The sequence below is a fragment of the Talpa occidentalis genome, unplaced genomic scaffold, assembly GCF_014898055.3.
Source record: "Talpa occidentalis isolate TD23 unplaced genomic scaffold, MPIMG_talOcc4v2.1 talOcc4.9, whole genome shotgun sequence".
Taxonomy (NCBI): Eukaryota; Metazoa; Chordata; class Mammalia; order Eulipotyphla; family Talpidae; genus Talpa; species Talpa occidentalis.
In genome coordinates, this window is record NW_023605305.1 from 114,316,117 (window position 1) to 114,338,319 (window position 22,203).

General features: G+C 49.1%; 1 long non-coding RNA gene across 2 annotated transcripts in view; it reads left to right on the forward strand.

Annotated features, from left to right (window-relative positions):
• Positions 1 to 22,203, forward strand: part of LOC129145222 (uncharacterized) — a 56,320-nt gene that overhangs the window by 31,630 nt on the left and 2,487 nt on the right. Inside the window, exon 1 of one of the 2 annotated variants that reach the window (XR_008550449.1) lies at positions 18,859 to 18,892. The exons of the other annotated variant lie outside the window; for it this stretch is intronic. This is a non-coding gene — a long non-coding RNA (uncharacterized LOC129145222). Of the gene's footprint in view, positions 1 to 18,858; positions 18,893 to 22,203 lie in introns of those variants that run through there. 2 annotated transcript variants of the gene reach the window in all.

A 22,203-nucleotide genomic window follows, 5' to 3' on the forward strand; every position in this document is an offset into this window, starting at 1 on the left:
TTTGCTATCATAGTATTTTCACGAATCTGCCTTTCTCCTGCCAGCTCCCTGTCCGTGTGACTTTAATGAGTAGCCCTTAATAAGTTTAGTAGGTACGGCCATCCTTCAGGGCAGAGACCTTGTGGTGGGCATCTAATCGGGCTTCCTTCTCTCGCTGCCAAGTGCTTTGTACATATCAGGCACTCAGAAAATGGCTGATGATTTGAACTGAATTTCTCTTCATCGCTACCCATCCCATTCTTCAGAACTTCCTCCCAAGAAACCTTTCTGGACTAACTCCATTCAGACTTTGCCGTACCTTCATTTGTAATCCATCATACGTCTGTCCATGTTTGTATCCTATTAACTGTTCGGTTATTTGTTCAAGCTATTCCTTTTGAAGTAGAAGGGAAGTGTATCCAGACTTAGAGTTGGAAGACTTGGCTTCTGTCCCTGCTCAGTTGCTAGTTGATTGGCCAAATAGTCATTCAACCTCCCTGGGTTTCAGGGCTGTTATTTAATGCAAAAAAATGGGAGAAAGGGTGAGGATGGATCAAATTATACTGATTGTTGGCATATTGGTTCTCTAACAAGAGTACAAACTTCTCAAAGGCAAAGATTTCTTATTTCTTCGATAAGGAATAGATACACTGCTTAACAAAGATGGTCAGCCAAGCGCCATCGATGGGGCTTCAGAAAGTCTCAGAAAAATGACTGTTCTTCTGCCCCTTTGGACAACAAGGGTAAGCTGTAGAGAGCCCCTCTGGTATCATGGCCCAGACCCAAAAGTTCTCCCAGATCCACTGGGGAAACTGACGTGAGCAGCCGAGCCCAGAATCAGTCATAAGTTACGGGGCGCAGCAAACGGCTCTGCCTTTTTAAGCAAATGTGTTTATGGTTTGTGCGACTTTCCTCCGTAAGACCATTTCCTTGCGAGTAACGAGAGCTGTGTGTGATATGGTTGAAATCCTGTCCCTCGGCTGAGATGGAGCCCTCACGTGACACTGAGCGGAGGCCCATTATCCCAAAAGCACTCGCAGGAATGCTAAGTCTGGCAAATATTAACTCAGGAACCGCAGCGGCAGTTAGGAACAGCAGTCAGTCCACCTTCCTGAACCTACCCCTTTCCGGGGATTTTCTGATTTTCCTTTCCTGGGCTGGAGTGTTACATTTGTTTCCTCTTTCATTTGTTGTTCTTTTTGTCTCTTAAAAAATAGCAAAAACCAAAATGTATCTCCTCCAGTTATCTCCAGCTGGAGACCCTGATGCTTTCATTCATTTCAGAGCAGGCCTTTCCTCCCTACTGGAGCTATCTGTGTACAGTACATTCATTCAGTCTCCCTGCCTCCAAGCCACAGGTCTGGGCTTGGGAAGCATTCTGGAGGCTTCAGAGTCTCTGGAACAGACTCTCATGTAGGCCTATAGATAGACTAGCAGCTCAAACCCATTCCTGTGTGCCGGGGAAGCTTTCCTTAGGGGAAGAGAAACATATGATATTTTTCCATATGGCAGGGAAGGGAGTAACATATTAGGTGGAGGAAAACTAACACACATCTCAATGTATGCAAAGACAAGACTTATCACAGAAGGGAGGAGCTGTGGTTTAGGTTAAAACCACAAAGGAAGTGAAGGACTTGACTGTCTTCCTCTTTGTGGGTAGAAGATTCTCCTCTGGCTCATGTCATGAGCTGAGTCTCCCTACAGGAATAATTTAGTGCGTCTAACCTTCTAAAAAGCACTGTGTGCCGTGGTTTGTGGTTTTAAAGAGTTTAGACTTGATTTTTACAGCATAAAGATGCATAAAGCACCCCCATTTCCAAACCTGTTGTCCCAAACATGCTCCCCTTTATCTTAAATAGAAAAGCAAAGAATGAAAGCTCCCTAGGAAATGAAGAGAAGAAAAAGCCTTTTTTCCAAGTTACCAAAGCAGTCTCCCTACATTCTCTTAATTCTTTTTTGTTGTGCTGAAAAGATCTGGCTAAGCTTTAACTTAGCAAAGGAAATGTGCTGCAGTTATGTTCTCTTCATGGCAGCCATACTGAGGACTGCCTGTGTGGCTGGCATTTTCCTTATCTCTGGACTTCCAGAACTTCTGGAGCTAGGTTTTATTATTCCCATTTTTATAGGTGAGAAAACTGAATTAAGAAAAATCAATCAACCCTGTTATAATGTTTGTGCTCTCTCCTGCCTCTCCTTAAAATTTGGTTTTCAAGGTATTTTGACCACCAAAACTGCACACTTGGAAGTCATATCTGAAATCTGCTCTGCAACTTCCTACCTAGATGACCCTTATCTGACACCCCCCCCCCCAGGGCTTACCTGGTGTGGCTTAAGAGTATGATTTAGGGCCTCCCTGGTGGCACAGCGGTTGAGCGCTGGGTTGCGAAGCTGCCCGCAGCCTCTGCAGTGCCGGTTTGATCCCCGGCTGCTCCCCGGCCACGAGAGGAGGGTCCTACATGGCGCGCAGACCTCTCCTGCCGCCTGCTGTTCCCCTCAGCAGTGTACTTCGGTCCTTCTGCCTGCTCTGCTCCCCGCTCTGGCTCTGGTGAATTCTCTCACCCTCCTGCACTTCTGACTGTATCCAGTGCTTGTATAAATAAATAAATAAATAAAATAAATAAATAAATAAATAAATAAATAAATAAATATGGTTTAAATAATGTTGGCAAAAGTCATCCTTACTGGCATCTTATTAGAATCAAATAAAGCCACCAATATACACGGGAGGAGCATATTAGCCAGCATGTGGCTCACTCCTCCAAAGACAGCCTTACACTAGCCTTGTGTAGGGAAGGTTCTAGACCAAACTGTGAAACAGCTTAAGTTTGTTTGAGGGACCCTTCCATTTCTTTAAACTGTCCTCTGACTTCTCTCGCTGGCCCTTTAGTCAAAGAAACATCCAGAAGGAAACGGTGATGTTAACACATGGAGGAGAGAGGCCATACGTCTTCAACACGGGAATGAAAGAAACATACACTGGGTGTAGAAGTCTGTCCTTCTAAAACTTGCGATAGATAAGGTTGGGTTTTGGTCTCTTGTGTGAGGAAAGGGAGGGAGACAGTGGGGGGTGGGGAGAGAAGTCCTCGATCGGGGAGAGAAGTCCTCATTCGGAGCCTGTCCAGCTCACGGGGGACAGGGCCAGGGGACAGGGCCAGCGCGGCCCTCAAGCTCCTGCACCTTCCCCGCTGCCTCCAGTGTGGGGTCAGGAGTGGATTCCAGGTCTCAGCTGCTTTTGATCAGAATTTTTTTCCTCTGGTGATTTTGCATGAATTTTAGACCCTGGTGACTCTCAGTTGCCCGGGTCTGTTTTTCATTGCAAATTTTGTGAAGATTTTTCCTTCTAGGTTGCATCTGACAGATTGCTTTTTTCCTTCTCTTACTATTCTCTGTGAACTTCAGATTTTAGTCTTTTTCAGTTTATTTAAAATGTTAATGTAGTTTCCTAATTACAAAAGTAGTAACTACTAGAGAATTAGAACAAAAAAAATACGGAAAGAATGGAGGCACCCATGAACCCCCAGATCCAAGGGACTAGTCACATTTTATTACATTTTCTTCAGTCAACCCCCTCTCTCTCTCCAAATATATATATATATAAAATATATATACGTATGTATATAGGTAATGTTTGTCTATGTAATTGTCTGTCTATATAAACTATATGTACACATACATGGTATAAAATCAGGATATACATAGTACGTAGCCTGCCTTTTTCACATAGCTTTCTACCATGAGCACATTTTGCAAGTCATAAAATATTGTTTTGGGGAAAGATTTGACTGCACATTTCATTGTATGAAACTACCAAGGTCTACTTAACCATTCACATTCTATTGGATGTTTAGATACTTCTTTATATAAATTTATGTTTCCACATTTCCTTTTTCCTTACAAACAATTCCTAGAAATTATTAGGACAATTAAGAAAAAAAGAGTATAAGCTTTCTTATTCAAAAAGATTTTGTACTGGATCATTCTAACACTGACAAGCCCATGGACAGCCTTTTTAAATCCTCTTGCAACTTGGTGCCAAATTGGTTTTCAGAAATGTCGCTCAGTACGAGGCAAATGACACCGACAGGCCAAATCTACCCTGGCCTGTTTTTGTGCAGCCTATGAGCTAAAATTTTACATGTTTTAATGGTTGGGGGGGAGGGGTGGAAATCAAAAGAATATTTCATGACATATTAAAATTATCTGGAATTCACATTTTGGTTGCCATAAATAACATTTTGGAACAAGGTCAAACTCGTTCATTCACATCTTGTCTGAGTCTGCTTTCACCCATAGCAGGAGAGCGGAATACTCACGAGAGAAACCGTGTGGTTTGAGAACCTCAAAATATTTACTGTCAGCTCTTTACGGAAAGAGTTTGTTGCCACTGCCTGCCCCCTCCAAAGTGCAGACAAGGGTCTTCTCTTGACCGCACACTGCATATCGGAGTTTTCTTATTCTTCATTAATTTGAGCAAATTAACAAATATTTACCAAGTATTTACCATGTGCCAGTCAGGCCTTCATAGAAAATACAACTTGTTTATTATTTCTTTGATTACTAGTTAGATTGACTTTTTCCTAAGTTCAGATAGCTTTTTTCTTTTAATTTTCTGTGTGAAATGTTACATTTCAACTCAGTGATTTATTTTTTCATATTGCTTGGCACGAGCTCTTTATATACTAAGACTATTAACTTCTTTTGTGTTCAGAGTTGTTGAAATACTCTTTGTTGGAAAGGTTTTCATTAAGTTGTTTGCCCATTAGTGTGATGATTTGTGTGTGTTCAGAATCTCATATCCTTAAGGTCGTCAAATGCATTGAATTTTTTTGATTTTTTTTTTTTAAGAATATCTTTCCCTATCCCCAAGGCCAGATAACCATCTATATTTTCTTCTAGTGTCTTTAAAAAATATGCTGATTTTTATATTCATCATTTTAATTCCTGTCAAATTTATTATGTGGTATGAGAGAAGGATCTTAAATGTTTTTCCAGTCACTAGGACGACTGATGATTCCAACATCCTTTTAGCCGGTCTTTCTTTTCTCACTTATCTGTGAGATCACCTTTGCTAAGTTATGGTGTATCCTGGGCTCACTCCTGGCCTGCATCCAGTTTTCTTTTAATATTGTGTGTGTTTCATGGCTGATTCCTTGTAGAAGTCCACTTTGTGTCCTAATTAGAGCTTTACATAGATCTTGGCTGGAATTTTAGATTTACATAATTTTTTATTCCTCGCAGGTATTACTCTTTTACAGTTGTAGATTTCAGTAGCCCTGTCCCTTCTCTTGCTCACTTGGTCTGGAATGCAGTAGAAGCTTGTCTCCTAAAAGTACACAAGTGGCAAGGAACCCTCCTACCAAAGAGGAGATAAAAGCCTGGGCCAGGCCTCGCACAGATGTGACCGTGAGCCGCGCTGCTCATTCATAGACGCTCCAGGTGACAAAGGCTTTAGCTTTTGTAACCTAGGAGGTTGGAGGTTTTCTGGCCAAATAGCATCAACTGGCATAAAAAGAGCAAATCTCTGGAAGGGGTTCCCAGAAGGACTGTTACATGATGCACAGCCCCTAACCTTCTGTTAACGGCTCACCCCAACCCGACCTTGGTTCACAGCGGAGTTATTTCATTTACCAGGTGTGAAAATTGGATTTTACCACAGAGGAGGGGAGTTATTACTTATCAGGTCTGCTCTTTAAGGGAACGGTGATTGTCATGGGATTTATTAAGAGATTGGCTATGCATGGAACATATAATTAGAGATGTGTTCCTTTAAAACGATTTGCAATCTTTGTCATTTTAGGAGTGCTTTTTGTCTTTCAGCTTTTCTGTCTGACAGCTTTCTTTCCTGTGCAGGTTGCACACATCCTACCTAGGATCTGAATATTTTATACGGCACCATTCTGCCAAGAGAGGGACCTTAGGGGTGTGACAAAGGGCACAGCTTCGGGGGGAGTGGGAGCTGCCTGCGGTTGGGATGCTGATATTAGTCACACATTGATATTTAGAAATGGGGATGAGACTTAGTGAGGGGGATGATAAAGTAATTTTTATGTTGATTAATTGCTGCCTGATCCAGGCCCTGGTTTGATGGAGGTATTAGGGTCACTTTGAGACTCTCTAATGAGGGAATGCTTGAAAATCAAGCCTTTAAGATTTAATTACCTGTTGTTAAAAGGCTCAAACTTAGTGTCTGGTTAATCACATCTGCTTTTTTAAAAAGACACCTTATTTACTATAGTGGTGAAGGAGGTGGCTGAATTTATTACCGTATAGCATTGCTAGCACACTTTGTTCTTGCTGAGTGCCTGAAACTTATTTATGTATGTATATCGCTAGCTCTCTGCACAACTCCCCAGAGATGAGTGGGTGATAAGTTTTATTATCACCTGCTTTTCCAATGAGGCAGAGGGAGCAACCGAGAGAGAGAGAAGGGACTTGCCTGGGTTTTCAGCTCAGAACTCTTGATGAGGGGAACCTCAATGAAACGTCATTAAGAGCAGACCCTGTGGCCTTCCTCACCCCCTCCCAGTCCTGGGGTGCCACCTGCATCTCAATAACCACATGGGCGCACCCTCAAAATACAAAGCATTGCTGTTCTGGGGTCCTGACTCTGTGCTGGCACTTCACACCCAGCACACCGCCTTCCTCGCAGAGGCACCTGACTGCCCCTGTTTTTCTGTTCAAGGCGCCCTGTTTTCCTCACTGCCTGGCTCCCCATCCCTGGAGTCTCTGTGACTCAGCCCTTCGCCCACTCCAGCCGCCCTGGAGCCGGGCAGCTCCCCTGCACAAATGTCTGCAAACGTGTCCCTGGCCCCACCTCCTCCCGCCACGGCCCCAGCTCCTGCTGCTCCTGGGCGACTGCAATGGCCTCACCTGGATCCTCAACCTCTGCGCCTCCTGCTCCTGCCCCTAAATCTGACTTCACTGTCCTCAGCTCTCCTAAGCGCCGCCCTCCCACGTCCACCCTCAGGGACCCCACCGCCTCCCCACTTCTGTGCAGCTTGGGACCCGGCACTCAGAGCCCTGCGCCCAAGGTAGCCTCTTCCCCGGCTAAGCCACAAAACCACGTTCTGGCCCCCCACGGTCACCTGGGGCGCCCGGACGCGTGGCGACCCCACCCGCCCAGGTGCGCCCCGCGCCTGCTCCGCTCGGCCGGCCCCTGGCTGGGCTGTGCCTTCGCCTGGATCTCGCCTCTCCCCGCTCTGGCTACACCTGTTGAAATTCTTCTCGAGCTTCCAGGCCCAGCTCAAATATCTCCTCCTGCAGGAAGCCCTTTCTGGCTGTTCCAAGGGGCGGGTGAAGCTCCGCGGGTCGCCCAAGCCCCGTTCCCAGCACAGCCCCCATGTGCCACTCGCGCCCCAGGGCCCGCTCGGCGCCCCCACATCCCCGAGCCCCCACCGCCCCAGGCCTCCTCTGAACTGGGGCCTGCACCGACCTCCGCCTGGAATGCGGCGCCCCTCCCCCGCCAGGCCCCCCTCCTGTGTTTCCCTCCCTTCTCATCCTCCAGGCCCGGCTCATATGTCACTTCCCCCGGGCCACATCCATCCCGACCCGCGGCCTCGGGACTCTCCCCGCCCCCGCCGGCGCTCCGTCTCCCCCCGTGACTGCTCGGTCGTCTGCACGGGGAGCGCTCAGGTGCCCCAAGGTGCGCCCTTACCTGCGGGCGCGGCCGACCAGTGAGCCTGGCTAAGACGGGGTTCCCAGCGCTTGCCCCCCCCCGCTGTCAGCGCTTCTGGGATGCCCCTTGCCGGTGCCTCTTACTCCATGGCACACAGCCTCGAGTGGAGACACCTGGGAGGGTTTCGCCCTCTCCCAGGCCGGCTCCTTACCCGGGCCGGGAGCTCAGTAAGTGTTGCATTGACTGGGGGGTGCAGTGCGCGGCTGGTGCTGAACAACCCCTTTTAAGGGGTTGACTAATAACACTTGGAGAAGTTCTTCTCCTCTGGGGGGTATTTGCATTTTAATGGGACCTTTATTTTTTTTAAGGATTTATTTATTTATACAAGAACCCAGGGTACAGGCCAGAGGCAATCGCTAGGAGGGTGAAAGGATTCACCAGAGACAGAGCAGGGAACAGAGCAGGCAGATGGACTGAAAACACTGCTGAGGGGAGCAGCGGGTGAGACAGGAGAGGTCTGCCACGCCATGTGGGTAGCTCCCTGGCCAGCCGCCAGGGAAATTGAACCTGCGCTGCAGAGGCTGCTGACAGCTTCACAGTGTGGCGCTCAAACGCCTGCGCCACCAGGGAGGCCCTTACTGGGACCTTTAAAGGCCCTTTGGAAACGTGCCCTGCCTGTGGGGTCATTGGCCCTGTAGGGAGGTTCATTTTTGGTGGTGCAGGATGGGCAAGTGGGAGAGTCTCTCCGGCCCAGGAGTGCTTCAGCTTTTTCGTGACGTAGACCCTCTTGGACAATCTGGTGACATCTGAACAGTCGTTAAACACCGAACATAAAATACATAGGGCCACAAAAGTAGTTATCATGAAATATGCTGAAAATATTCAAGGCATCACATTTGTGGTATAGAAATCTATGCTCTGCCTTATTAGAGTATTCATAAAAAGGTCCTCTGGCAGGCTAATAACTATTATAAGTCTGCCATAGTGATGAGTATAAGCACTATTTGGGATAGCCCCTGTAATTGTAGGGGCTTCCCTGGTGGTGCAAGGGGGTGAGACACAACACTATGAAGCCATCCTCAGCAGGAGTTCGATCCCCGGCCAGGGAGCTGACCCACAGGGTGCAGCAGACCTCTCCTGTCTCCCCACTGCTCCCCTCAGCGCCTGCTGCTCCCCTCAGCAGTGCATTTCAGTGGATCTGCCTGTTCTGCTGCCCACTCTGTCTCTGGTGAATCCTCTCACCCCCCCCCCCACACCTCTAGCCTGTACCCCAGTTCTTGTATGCATAAATAAATAAATCTTTTTAAAAATGTAGGGGATAGGAAAATATCTGTGATTCTATTAGTGGAAAAAGTCAAGGACTCCTCATGCCGTCTTGTCCTATTGGCTGCCTTCATAATCGAAGGCAGTAATCAGTTTCAGCTGGAAGTTAGTAAAGGTAAAGATGTATTTGCCCCTGCATTCAAATTCACAACTGTGGACTGAGAGTAAGAGGCCCTACTTAGCTGACACCCACTGATAAGATGTGGGTGGGGGTGGTCTAACCCAGAGTTGGCCCCAGCCTGGTTCTACCTATTTTTTTCATCCTTCATTTCACAGACAAGGATAGTAGACTAAATCTGCTTCATTTACACCAGAAATGTGAAAGAAGAAATAAAAAGGATCATCAGGCTTTTTTTTGGGGGGGGGGCTTTAGTCCCTAATGTAGGGGAAGGAGTCCCTTCCTCTCCCCCCAACTTCTAAGCCTGGCATGGGGGTGGGGAGGAGAGGTCGCCTTCCCAGGTGGGAAGCAGTGACAGGCATCACCTGAGAGTTGCCAGCTCCTTCTAAATCCAGAAGTCAGTGTAGGGGCCAAAGAGCTGGACCCCAGGGGCGGTCGGCTTAATGGCAACCTTCCCGTGGTTGGTGACTGGGTGAAACATCGTTGCTCTTGAAACTCCACATCCCTAATGCTGGTGCTGTTTCTGCTTCGGGTGGAAGTGCTGGTGCAGTCCTCTTTTTAGCTTCAAAATACAGGCAAGATATTCAGTCCTTCCCCAGTTGCTCTGTATGTTTTAGTCACTGACAGGCAATTTTCTCCAGATAGGCTCACCCCAGCTTGCCAGGCCCCGCAGGCGTGTGTGTGTGTCAAGAGCACAAGTGAGCCTCAGTGGCCCCAGACAGGCACCATCCTCCCTGCCCCTGGAGGTAGCGACCCCAGAGGTTCTGCCCTTGATGTCATTTTCTCTTGCGTGCCTTTTCCTAGGGGGAGCTCACTCGTTTCATTGCTTCCCCTCTCACCTCTGCATCGCCCCCGGCATCTCACTGCAGTGTCCACGGGTCACCTGGGACTCCAAATCTTAACTTTCTTCCTCAGGAACCAGCTTCACTTGGCTCAAAACAAAACAAAACACAATTTTGAGGGGTATAATTTACATACCGTAAATGTACCCATTTTAATTATTTATTTGGGTGATTTGCCGTGTTGTGCAACTACCACCAAAAGCCAGTTTTGAACAGCTGCCTCACCCCATCCCCGTTTGCTGTCCACCCCAACGCTCACCCCCATAATCTGCTCTCGGTCTCTATAGATGCCTTTTCTGGACAGTTCAGCAATAAAGAGGCATGCGGTATGGATAAAGGGGTGCCCCCCAAATCACTGCTGAGGGGGGTGGCACGGAAGCAGTGGGGACATGGCCGTGCTGCCAGCCGAGCCTTCAGATCTGGGCTGTGCTGTCTAACAGTTGGGAGACTTGGCCAGTCATTTCATCTCTCCAGTTTGGTGTTCTCGTCTGTAAAATGGGAACAGTTATAAGGCACATTCAGGATGAAACTGTAGGGAAGGTGCCTGTCCATAGCGGGGTTCAGCACACTATAGTGTGTTTGCTTTTTCAATTTGCGGTCTTTTCTCTGTTTTCTCAAAATGACTTTCTTCCCACAGCATCGTCATCCTGCACTGGCGAGAGCGTGTAGTGTGAGTTTGACTTGGGTTTTGATCTCAGCTGCCACTTATCTATGTGATTTTCATATGGTAACTCACCTCCCCTCGTGTCTGGCCCCTAAGCTGTAGGAAGGGAATAACAGTCCACACTCCTGGCATCTGTGTGTGAGGCCCGCGCCGCCCCTGGGACCTGGAACAGTGCTGTCTCCTCGGCTGCGCCTGGAAAGGCCCAATTCTGTTCTTCAAGGTCAAGTTCAACTTCTGGTCCTTCACGACAGTGTTGCTTCCTACTCAGGCTCTGCTCATTGTTTTTTGCTTTTTCTGGAAGTTTAGAGTTTTATCATCTCTATAATACAAGTTAGGAATGAATTGTTATTGAAGATTTTTTATTTTTTTTTTTTGGTTTCCTTCACTGTGCTGTGAGATACCTGACAGGGACTCTTTGTAGTGAAATTCTCACTCCACTTAATTGACCACTGGATGCATAGTAGAGGCCTGAGTTTGATCCCCAGCCAGGGAACTGACCTACAGGGCACATCAAACCTCTCCTGTCTCCCCGCTGCTCCCCTCAGCAGTGTATTTCAGTAGATCTGCCTGTTCTGCTCCCCACTCTGTCTCTGGTGAGTCCTCTCACCTGCTGCACCCCTGGCCTATACCCCAGGTCTTGTATGCATAAGTAAATACAATTTTTTTAAATGTTTAAAAAATAAAGCAAGAAAATATGTAAAAATCATTATGAAATTTTAAAACCAGAAGTTTCTTAATCCTTTGTGTGGACTCTTTCATAATGTGAATGAACACTGAGCAAAATTATTTGTTGCAAAGCACAACACGGGGTAGAGAAAGGGGTGGTAGAGAGAGAACCCCAAAATCAAGGTCAGCACTGTTTGTGCAGTTAGTAAAGCTCCTCTTTCGTGACACAAATGACCTTGTATTTGTTTTCCTCATCACTTCTTGGCATCTCTCGCCACCGTCATCCCTCCTCCACTCTCAGAGGGCCTGCTGCCCTCAGAAAGCCTCCTGAGTATGTCCGTCTAGCCTGGCTTTCTGGGGAAGGTTCTTCAAAATTAGCCTTTTCTTTCTTTTCCACAGTATTCCCTCAGTATAACTGGCAGTCAAGGAGGATACAGATCTGGCCAGAGAAGTTATTAAAAATAAAAACACATGATTGTGTTACCCTTCCCGAGGGCTTGGGGAAGTGACACTTTAAAGCCAAAGGCATGACTTTCTAATAGTTGGACTACAGGACTGCACCAGGAGAGGGAAAAAGATCCCAGGGAGTGAGATTTGGTGTGAGAATAAGTGGAGGATTATTGCTTCTCTCCTGCAGCCAGTCCCCCTGCGGATGACCCAGGGATGACCGATAACAATAGCCACTGTCTACTGGGCACTGACTGCGTGCCAGCTCCGCTCCTCCATGTCTACACAGCACTCCTTCCTTCCTCAGGCGACCCTGTGAGGAAATATTATCGTCACTCCACTTTATGGAACAAAAAGCTGAACCAGAGGGGTTGGCCGATTTTTCCATTGCAACCCAGTCATGGCAGAGCTGAGACTTAGAGCCAGGGGGTCTGCTCGAGAGCCCGCCACCCAAAAACGGCTCTGTTGAATCATGGGTATCCCCTGTCAGCATTTTGGGAAAACGGAAAGGCCAATTTCGTTAGAAAAACCCAGATGGTATTATCCTCCTCATGATCATCCTCGCAGCAGAGATGTCGCGCCTACTGTGTGCGGGTCATGTATGCGCTGCATGTGCTCACTGTGTACATGTGTTCACTGCCTGGAGGGGACCCCATCCTCTGCATGTCTGAATCGACTTGACCTCACCCCCCACCCCTGACCAGCCTCTGAGGCTGCTCAGATGCCTGCACTTCCATGAAACAGCTTCTGCTCACCTCAGGGAACCCCTAAATAATGTATCTCCTCGGATTGCCATTTTACTTTCCTTCTCTGTTCTACCACTTATTTATTACTTTCTCTCTCGTATTGTGGTTATTTATATACATTGTCACATGGCTGAGCCTTTGCACATCTGAGACTCTGCACATTGCTGAGTCCTTTCTGCTTCACGCCTACTCATTTTTCCAGATTCTGCTTAGGTCTCATGGCGGCCCCTAACTCTTGTGTCTGGATTAGACGACTCCTCCCTGGGTACCCCAAACACATGGTGTTTATCCTTATCACAGCCACTCATTATAATTGATCATGGATGTGTACTTGTCAGGATTCCTAACTAGATAGACCCCAGATTCCAGCCTTGGGGAGCCTGGCTTATCCTTACTTGAATCATCAGTACTTACGAAAAGAGTTTAGTGCGTGCCTAATTTGCGCCAGGTATTACGCAAAATATGTCCTTTTTTAAAAGTGGTTGAATCCTCCATGTAAGTCTGATTACACTTCGAGGACATAAGTGGAGATCTCATCTATCTGCACTTGGCAGATGCGTAATAAATACAACAGTGACTGAATGCATGAAATACGGAGAGGTGCAAGATTCTGTTCCAAGGGCGTAGGGAACTACTTTACTACAGTAAAGTTTGCATTTTGAGGCTGTTCTAAAATTAGTAATATAAACATCTACTCTTAAGATGAATGAGAAAGAAAATAGCATTTCCCCTTTTGTTTGAAATTACTTGACTAAGAAGATGCAGTTCAATATTCAAATTCAGGTTTAGTTGACACTATTAAGACTAGAGGGCCCCAGTTGGACCCAGAAGAACCAGGAGGTAATCAGAGAGAAAAAGGTCCCGCATGAACTATAAAAAATGTACGTGGGTCTTTAAGGGAGAATTATCTCGAAAGAGCTTGTGGAATTGGCTGATAAGGGGAGGACCTGGAGATAGGCATGTCTAATTGGAGGCCACTACAGCAGTTCCAACTTGGGACCAGAAAACAAGTTAGAAGGCTTACTTCTAACTTTACTGTCTTACACTTATACTTTGGAGTAATCCTGACTCAAAGCTCACCTTACCATTTGCAAAAACATGGATAAAACTTTAGGGCATGATGCTAAGTGACATAAGTTAGATAGAGAAAGACAATCACACTTGATCTCATTCGTATGTGGAATCTCAAAAAAACCCAAACTCACAAAACCAGAACAGATTGGAGGGTACCAGGGACAGGGGGTGGCAGGTAGGGGGAAATGGATGGAGGTATTCAGAAGATAAAAACTTCCACTTGTCAGATCAGTAATTTCTGGGGATGTAATCTATAGTTTGGTGAATAATAGCTTAAAAAATTGTACTGTGTGTTTGAAGGTTGATTAGAGAATAGACCTTAAAAGTTCTCATCACACACAAAAACTTGTAATTCTGTAAGGTGACTGATGTTCATGTGTCACTTAACACATGAGTATTATGAGTATTATATCAGTTCATTACCTTGTATGCCTTAAACTTACATGCCAGTTATATTTCGATAAAACTGGGAGTGGGGAGAAGGAAGAAAGACAAAGCCATCGTGTTGGCGTATCTTGGAACTCAAACTAAAAGATTCAGAAAGGAAGCACTTGTTGTTGGATGGATTTGACAATTAAACTTAGCCCTATTGGAGAGAGAATTTTGGTAGAATGGTTGGGTTAATATACAGGAGGATGAGGAACCGTGGTAAGAAAGAATGTGATGACCTGGTGGAAAATTGGGAATGGAGAGGGGAAAAAGAGCAGTACTAAAAAATATTTTGCTGAAGAGAGTAAGGTAAGGCAAAGGGTTAGTAAATGGGAGAGAGATAACTAAGCAAAACCCTTTGGAGGTGTGATGAGATGGCCGGTAGAAGCTGTGGTTACAGTGTAGAATCATTGCTTAGAAAATCCTGCAGCAGGCAATGTGGACACCTAAAAGGTTGCCAAGTAAAAAAGTAATAAACTCAGTTGACGTTTCATCACCTGAATTTTGCTTGGGATCTGTGTTCTGGTTTCATGCTTTTTTTCTAGACGTGTCTGACAGCCTGTGCAGAAACAGAAAAGTGAGGCTATCTCAACCTCAGGCGTTCCCATTGCTGGACTGTGGGTGGTCAAGGCTGTCAAAAAGCCAGCTTGGCTGGTGAGTGCTGCCTACCTGCAAATCCTGGAGGTGAGGTTGGAGCGGAAGGGGTTGGGTACCTGTTCCGGAGAAGCTGGGAAGGGGTTGTGTGAAGTGGGACGGGCAGAGCAGTCAAGGCAGTACCTGGGGAAAATAAAATAGGTGTCTCTGAAGAAATGTCTGTGTCCCTTAAGAAATATCTAACAGGGCCTCCCCTGGTGGTGCAGCGGTTGAGCGCTGGGCTGCGATGCTGCCTGCAGCCTCTGCGGCACCGGTTCGATCCCCAGCCACCAGTGAGGGTCCCACATGGCGCGCAGACCTCTCCTGCCGCCCGCTGCTCCCCTCAGCAGTGTACTTCAGTCCTTCTGCCTGCTCTGCTCCCCGCTCTGGCTCTGGTGAATTCTCTCGCCCTCCCACGCTTCTGACTGTACCCAGTGCTTGTATAAAATAAATAAAAATCTTTAAAAAAAAAAAAGAAAGAAAGAAATATCTAACAGGTGACAGAAATGAAGTAGCAAAAATACACAGTTACTGCCCAGAAAGAGATTAAGAATAAGAAATGAAAGAGGAAATTACTGGAAATTGAAGAGGGAAGGGACTAAGACTAGAAGGACAGATGTGAAGATCAAGAGATTGCAGGGGTGGGACGGCCAGAGCACATGGGATACTAAATTATTTCTTAAGATTTGGGTTGAATTAGTAAACCGGGGGAGAGGGTCAGCATTGATGTATCCATAATGGAGGTTCAGGGAATAGCCTGAATGTCACAAAGTTTCACTTTTATAAGGCAGATGATAAGAGAGGCTCCAGCATAGGTTTGAGTGTTAGAATAAAGGGGAAGCAAAAGTGGTGCCTTTCTAAGGGATCTGAGTGCCCTGTCACAGATCTGCCAGAATGTTCACCAGAGAGGGTGCTGCTGATTCCCAGACTGGAAATCAGATCTGTGGTGACACCAAAGGAGATATGGCTCCTTTCAGAGTGCCAGTGATCCCAGGTGAAGCTACCGCAGGGAAGGAGGTGGAGAAATTGATTTCTTCCTTACAAAAGAGACACTTAGCTCTAAATTTTCCCAGCAGGGATGAGGCTCTGGGACTCCCCTATTGGCTTAAATGGCCAGTGAAAGCCAGGATAGGGAGATTTGTTTCTCCTTCATGGGCATCCTAAAGAAGAAATCATTTCCTAGCTCTTTTATTACAGCACTGGGCAGTAGCACTATGAAAGCCGAGAAGCCAATCTATTCTAACCCTTCATTTTCAGTCATAAATGACTCTCTTGGTAGTATTCCCTTGGGGTTAAAATTCTCCGGTTTTGGTTTGGACAATAAGGTAGATGAATTGGTAAGACACAGTTTCAACAGCAGGAAACCATAGACAAACTGGGGCCTTTGAACAAGGCAAGAATTTGCTCGGGCCTCTTATAACCCCAGCACCAGCTGGCTGAGTGGGCTTGACCTTTTCTGAGTCTGACTACATTATTCCTCAGGTAGAACCTCATGTTCTCTCCTGCAATAATAAATATTGTTAGGAATGAACACTCCTTGAAAGTTAGAACAGCACTGTGGTGTGTTGAATTTAAATTCTAGTCCTTAGAAATGAGCATACCCTTGGCAGGTTGTTAAACTACTTTGCTTTAGAATTTTCATCTGTAAAATAGGGAGGAGTTCCTTCTCATCTTAAAATTTAGGTACGAGTTTATCAAAAACTGAAGGAGCAAAAAGCATTTTGAAAGTAAGGTTGAGTTTTGGAACTGTGGAGGCAGACTTAAATAACAGAGGCTGCGATTAGTTGAGAACGAAGAAACCAAACTTACATGCTCTGTGTTTGCATCACAGTGAATGCTTAGCATCCCTCCCAGAAGCAAATTTCAGAAAGTAAAACAAAAAATCAAATCCAGGTCTCTTTAGTGTCAAGTCTTTTTTTTTTTTTTTAGACTTTTTTTTTATTTATGCACACAACACTGGGGTGCAGGCCAGCAGTGTGGTGCGGGGTGGGGGTGGCGAGAGGATTCTCCAGAGACAGAGCGGGAAGCAGAACAGGTAGATCTACTGAAATACACTGCTGAGGGGAGCAGCGGGTGAGACAGGAGGGGTCTGCTGCGCCATGAGGGTCAGCTCCCTGGGCAGCCTGGGATCAAACTCGTGCTGCAGTGGTTGGCGATAGTTTAATAGTGCTGAAGCTCTAACCCCTGTACCACCAGAGAGGCCCCATAGTGTTAAAAGTCTTTAACATAGGGCCTCTGTGGTGGCACAAGGGGTTAAGTCTTATGTTTATTTAACACCATCTCATTATTATCCATTAATATTTATGTATCTATACTGTGCTAGACTTCTACAGAGCAAAACAGATTCTTTCTCAAGTTAGATGGAACTACATGGTAGTTGGAAAATTCAGAGGTCAAAATTTCTAGTAAAATAAACTGTACATTGTAAAATGCACAGCTACCCATGTGCACTGAATGTTGCTAAATGAACATTACTATGTAGACTGTAACCTGTCGATTTCATGACTTTTATCATGCTTACATTCTCTGTATTATTGCTTTTACTCTAGTATTGCATATTTAATATTTTTACATTTTCCTTCTGGTTCAGAAAGAAATTTGAACTTTGAGTGAGTGTATGATGCCTAAAAAAATTAAGACTTTTTTTTTAACATATGTATTGTTAAAATGAGCTTTGTTTTTCCATGTCTTAGTAGACATGGAATCACCCTAGCCCAGAGCTTATTTTAGCAGTGGTTTTCCCACAGTCTGTGACTCCCTTCTGCCCACCTACATCAGCAACCCCAAATGTCTCTTGTGTATCCCCGTATTTAGTTGTCTTTTCAAGGCCCATACCTGGCCTCTTCCTCCTGCCTTCTCTTACAGAGCTTCTCACCTACGTTCCATCAAATACTCCATGGCCAAAACTTTTCAGAAAAGCATTTTATCTTAATTATTTCCTCCACAGAGCCCTTCAATTGATCTTAGATATACATTACCCCTAACGACAACTGTCTTTTTCTTTATTTAATTTATATCCTCAGTCATAAGACAAGACAAGAGAAAACAACTGGCTCTGAGGAGAACAGCTTTTCATAGGATCCACGCCGGGGAGACATGACCAAGCAGGAGTTTTAAATGGTTTTGAAAGCAGTGAATGAGCTTTATCATTTAGGGCTCTCTTGTACCATCCTTTACAAGCAGCATCATTCCTTAAAATATTGCCCCAAGGAGGGATTCCTGTTTTGCAGACAGGGAAAATGACACAGAAATAAGCATCCTGGTTGGAGCCGTGGGTGAGAGAAGCAGGCGCAGGAGGAAACCGATCTGCTTCCCCTGGCCCTGCCTCCTCCATCTGTCTTCGCGGGCAGCGCGCGGCCCTTGGCAGCCAGGCCCAGGCCGTCCTCGCCGACTGTTCCAGAAGCCGCCGGGGCGCACGCACCGCCGCAGGCGCAGCCCAGGTCCGGGCGCTGCAAGCGCAGCCGGCGACGAGGCCGCCCCGTGCCCGGGAGGCCGCGCGCAGCCGGGGCTCAGGGACAGTCGCTGCCAGCCGCGGCCACGGCCGAGACGCCCCCGGCGTGGACGGAACCGGGCTCGACCCAGCCAGGCGCGCCAGCTGCCGGCCCGAGCGCCCGAGAGAAGGCGCCGTCCGGCGAGCTCCCCCCGGCGGGGCGCGCGGCTGTGCGCCCGGGGCGCAGGCCCGGGGCAGGCGGGGACGCGACGTCGGCGTCAACCCCGGCCGGGGCGCGGGCCCGGGACACCGCGGGCGATGCGGCTGGGCCGGCCGGGCCGGGCCGGGCCGCGCGCACGGAGACCCGGCGGCGCCGCCGTGGAGAGGGCGGGAGCGCGCCCCGGGGCGCTCGGCCCCGGGGAGCCGGGAAGCCGCGGGGCCGGACGGGCAGGTGGACCCGCCGCGCCCGGAGCCGGGCCGGGCCGGGGAGCAGGCGAGCGTGGGGCGCCCCCTCCCCCCACGCGTCCCCCGCCCCCCCACCCCCCCACGCCCCCACGCCCCCACGCGCTTCTGTCAAAGCCGGCCCCATTCCAGCCGCCCCTCCCCCTCGCGGCTGCTCGGGCCCCCGACGGCTCCCGCGTGCCGGGCGGGCGTCGGGGAGCGCGGGCGCGGGAGGCGGGAGCCCCCGACCCCGGCGGCCCGCGGGGCGCTCCCGGAGGAGCCCGCGGCTCTGCCGCTTTAAGGCGGGAGTGGGCGTGGCCGCGGGCCGGTGACGCGCGGGGGTGGGGCCGGGGCGTGTCCATGCAAAGCAGGGGGCGGGGCGGGGCCCGGCGTGAGTGCGGGGGCGGGGCCGGAGGCGCGGCCGCGGGGGGCGGGGCCGGGGCGGGGCGGGCTCCGGGCGGCCGAGGGGCGGAGGCGGCGGCCGGGTCGGTACCACCGCGCGGGGGGGCACCGGCGCTCGGGGGGCCGGGCCCGCGGGCGGCGCGGCGGCGCGGGGCGGGGGCCTCCGCGGCGGCGGGGCGGGCGGGCGGCCGGGCGGGCGGCCGGGCCTCGGGGCGCGGGCGGGCGGGCGGGCGGGCGGGGCGGGGCGGGCGGCGGGGCCGGAAAGGGGGAGGCGCCGGCGGACAATGGGGCCTGTGTGTGCCCGCGGCGCGGGCCGCCGCCGCCGCCGGGGGGAGACGCTGCGCCGCCGCCGGCCCCGGCCCCGGCCCCCGGGGCTGAGCGCCCCCACCCCCGCCCGCCGGCCGGGTGAGTGCGCCGCGGGGGGCCGGGGCGGGCGGGGGCCGGTCCGCGTGTCCCGAGCTTTGGGGGGCCGGGGCGCCCCGGCGGGGAGGGGGCAGGGCGGGGGCGGCCGCGGACGGGCGAGTTGGGTCCCGGGGAGCCGCGGCCCGCTGGGGCGCCCGCCCGCCCGCCGCTCCCCGGCGCTGGGGAGAGGCGCCCTCGGGGTGCCCGAGGGGGCGCCCCCGGTGTGGACGCGCCGGAGGAGGCGGTGGGACGGGCCCGGGTCCCGGGATGAGGGGGGCGTCGCAGGGGCGAGAGGAAGAGCTGAATGCGGGGATGGGGGCTGAGTTTGGAGGGGTCCCCGAGACCCGGCGATGGATGGGGAGGTTCAGGGGACTCTGCAGGCCACTGACTTGTTGAAGGAGGGGGAGCTGGGGAGCTGGGCTTGCTGCAGAGGGCTCCAGCAGGTGAGGTGGCCCGTGGAGGTCACTGAGTCATCGTGGGGGTCTGGGCACCCCAGGGACTTCTGAGCGGAGCCCTGGTCACTGGCCTTTGAAAGTTGCAGACTATTAAGATGTCAGTGGCCAGTGCCGGGTGAGCCTGGCGACATGGAGCTTCCTGAGGAGAGCAGCGGCGGGGCTGGCTGTCGTGTTCCGGGGGAAGGGCCGGAGGCCTGCAGCGGTGGTGCTGGGGGCCTGCTGCAAGCCTGCCAGGCATGCGGGAGGCCTGCAGTCCCTCTCCAGGAGCCCAGCCTGCAGGAGGGAAGGAAGAACAGGTTTTAAATGATGGAGAGGAGTGTCTGAGAGCTTAAATTGTGGCCCAGTTGGGGACTAATAAAGTTATTAGAAACAAGGCGAAGAAATGGACATAACTATCTCCTGCGGAGAGAGACTCCAAGGGAGCAGAACTGGCACAGAGTTCTACTTGGGTTGAGGCAAACGTGGGAGCTCCCTGGCCATGACTTGAGTGGGAAAAGGATGGGGTGACTGTGCAGGGATCCGTGTGGTCGGCGGTGCGTGATGGAGAATCTGTTAGCCTTGGGTATATTTGAGAATTAAGTGTTCACTCTCGGTTCAGAGGTTTGGGCTCTTTGCACTGAGCCAGAATGAGTCAGAATTAGCAGGTAGGAAGGATACGTAGTGAAAGGGGGTAGGGGAGCAAGAGGGGAAGACGCGCGTGTGGGTAAAGAACCTTTGACTCATGGCGATTGTGCAACACCATTGTCCTCTTGGTTTTGTTTCTTGACTGGATTCTAGTGATTTAGGAAGTTTCAGGAAGGAAGAAGTGTTAATGTGAGTAGTTATAGTCTTCGGTACAAATTTAAGAAAGACCTTCTTATTGGCTCTTTAAAAAGACAGAGACAGGTTAATAAAAGCAGCCGTTAAATGGCATGAAGATTCTTTAAGGGATGAGGGTTCTGATAGTTGATAGTTTGCATAAGAAGAGGAAATTTAATGCAAAGTTGAAACAGGGTGACATCCCATAGTTTTAGGACCTAGAGAGTTGGTATTGAACTATTAGAATGGTGTTTTGTTGCAACAGTGTTGATGTAAGATGATAACGGTTCCAGAAGATGTGGTAGGCAGATAAGAAGGTCATTGACTAAAAGATGAAGGAACATTTTCCATTATATTCTCTTCTTATAAGGCAAGTTGTGTGTGACTTGGCTCTTGCACTAAGGATTCCTGCCCTGGATTCTTAGATGACTAGCATAAGTGAAAAAGTACTTATGCACATTGGAATTTAGTCCATGGGATATTCTCCCCATAGCATCAGAAGTGTCCACTTCTGTGAAGCAAAAGAAAATGATCTCTGGCTTGTGAGAGAGAGAAAAAATATATCACACACACACACACACACATACATATATATAAAGAAAGAGAGAGAGTGGTTTCACAAACATCATAATCAACTGATATGTGATCGTGCTGGCATGGCCTTGGGCTGGGAATCGGGAAGCTAGCCGTTGCAGTGACTTCTGTGTGACTCTGAACACGTCTCTCCCGTTTGTTCTTCAGTTTTCCCTTTGGTGGAGCCGGGTACCCTTTGCCCTGGCCCCTCGACACGTCACAGCGCTTAATAAGTTAATGCCTGTCTACAGAGTGCTTTGAACACCTCTGAGCGTGAGAGATTATGTGGCCCAACTTTTTTCTTCTGAAGAAGCTCTCAGGGGCAGACCCAATTCAGTTTTTGTAACAGTTATTGTCCCGCATTTCATCAAGGGGCAGAAAGGTGTTTCATCAAGGGGCAGAACATCAGCTTGTTCTGTTGTTTGGGTTTTGTTTTTATACCAGTTATGGAAGGTGGTGCCTTTTCCCCAGTTAGTGCTAAGAGCAATGACCACGGGAGAATTGTCAGCAAAGGTCCCCACGGGAGCACGGGCTCTGCTTGCTGCTGTGCCAGCCTAGGCCGACGCTGACCCCGGATTTGTGTGACCTTGAACATGTTACTTGACTTCCTGCTGCCTTAATTTTCTTCAGTTATGAGATAATGTCAGTGAAATGACCAGCTTGTCCGCCTGGGGGACAGTGGTGACAGGGTCTTTTGAAACTTTACCTGCTCTAGATAGGACACTGGTAACTGAACTGTGTCTGGAGTTCCCTTTTGCACCGAACAAGCATCGGTATCCTGAGAAACATGTTTTTTTAATGCATAAAATAAAATACATAGAATTTACATGGAAACAGTTATCAAATGTTAATCATAATACTGTGCTCTGTTGGCTTCTTTGTAACACATCAAATAACAGAATGTAGCTGCAGGTCTAAGGCTACTGTAATTTTCAAGTCCCGGTGAGTGTAAATATTAGGTTGCAGGATCTGCAGCAACTGTTATGTGATGTCAGAGTGTCCTGTGACTGTGACAGGAGGGCGGCGTCGACTTTTCTTTTTTTGTTGAGGGCAGCGTGGACTTTTCTTAGAGGCATTTGCATGTGGAGATGCAAGTTTGCCCAGCAAGCTGGCTCTTTGCTCCTCTGTCCCATCTCAGTGTCTCCGCAGACCGGTGCAAGGTGGTG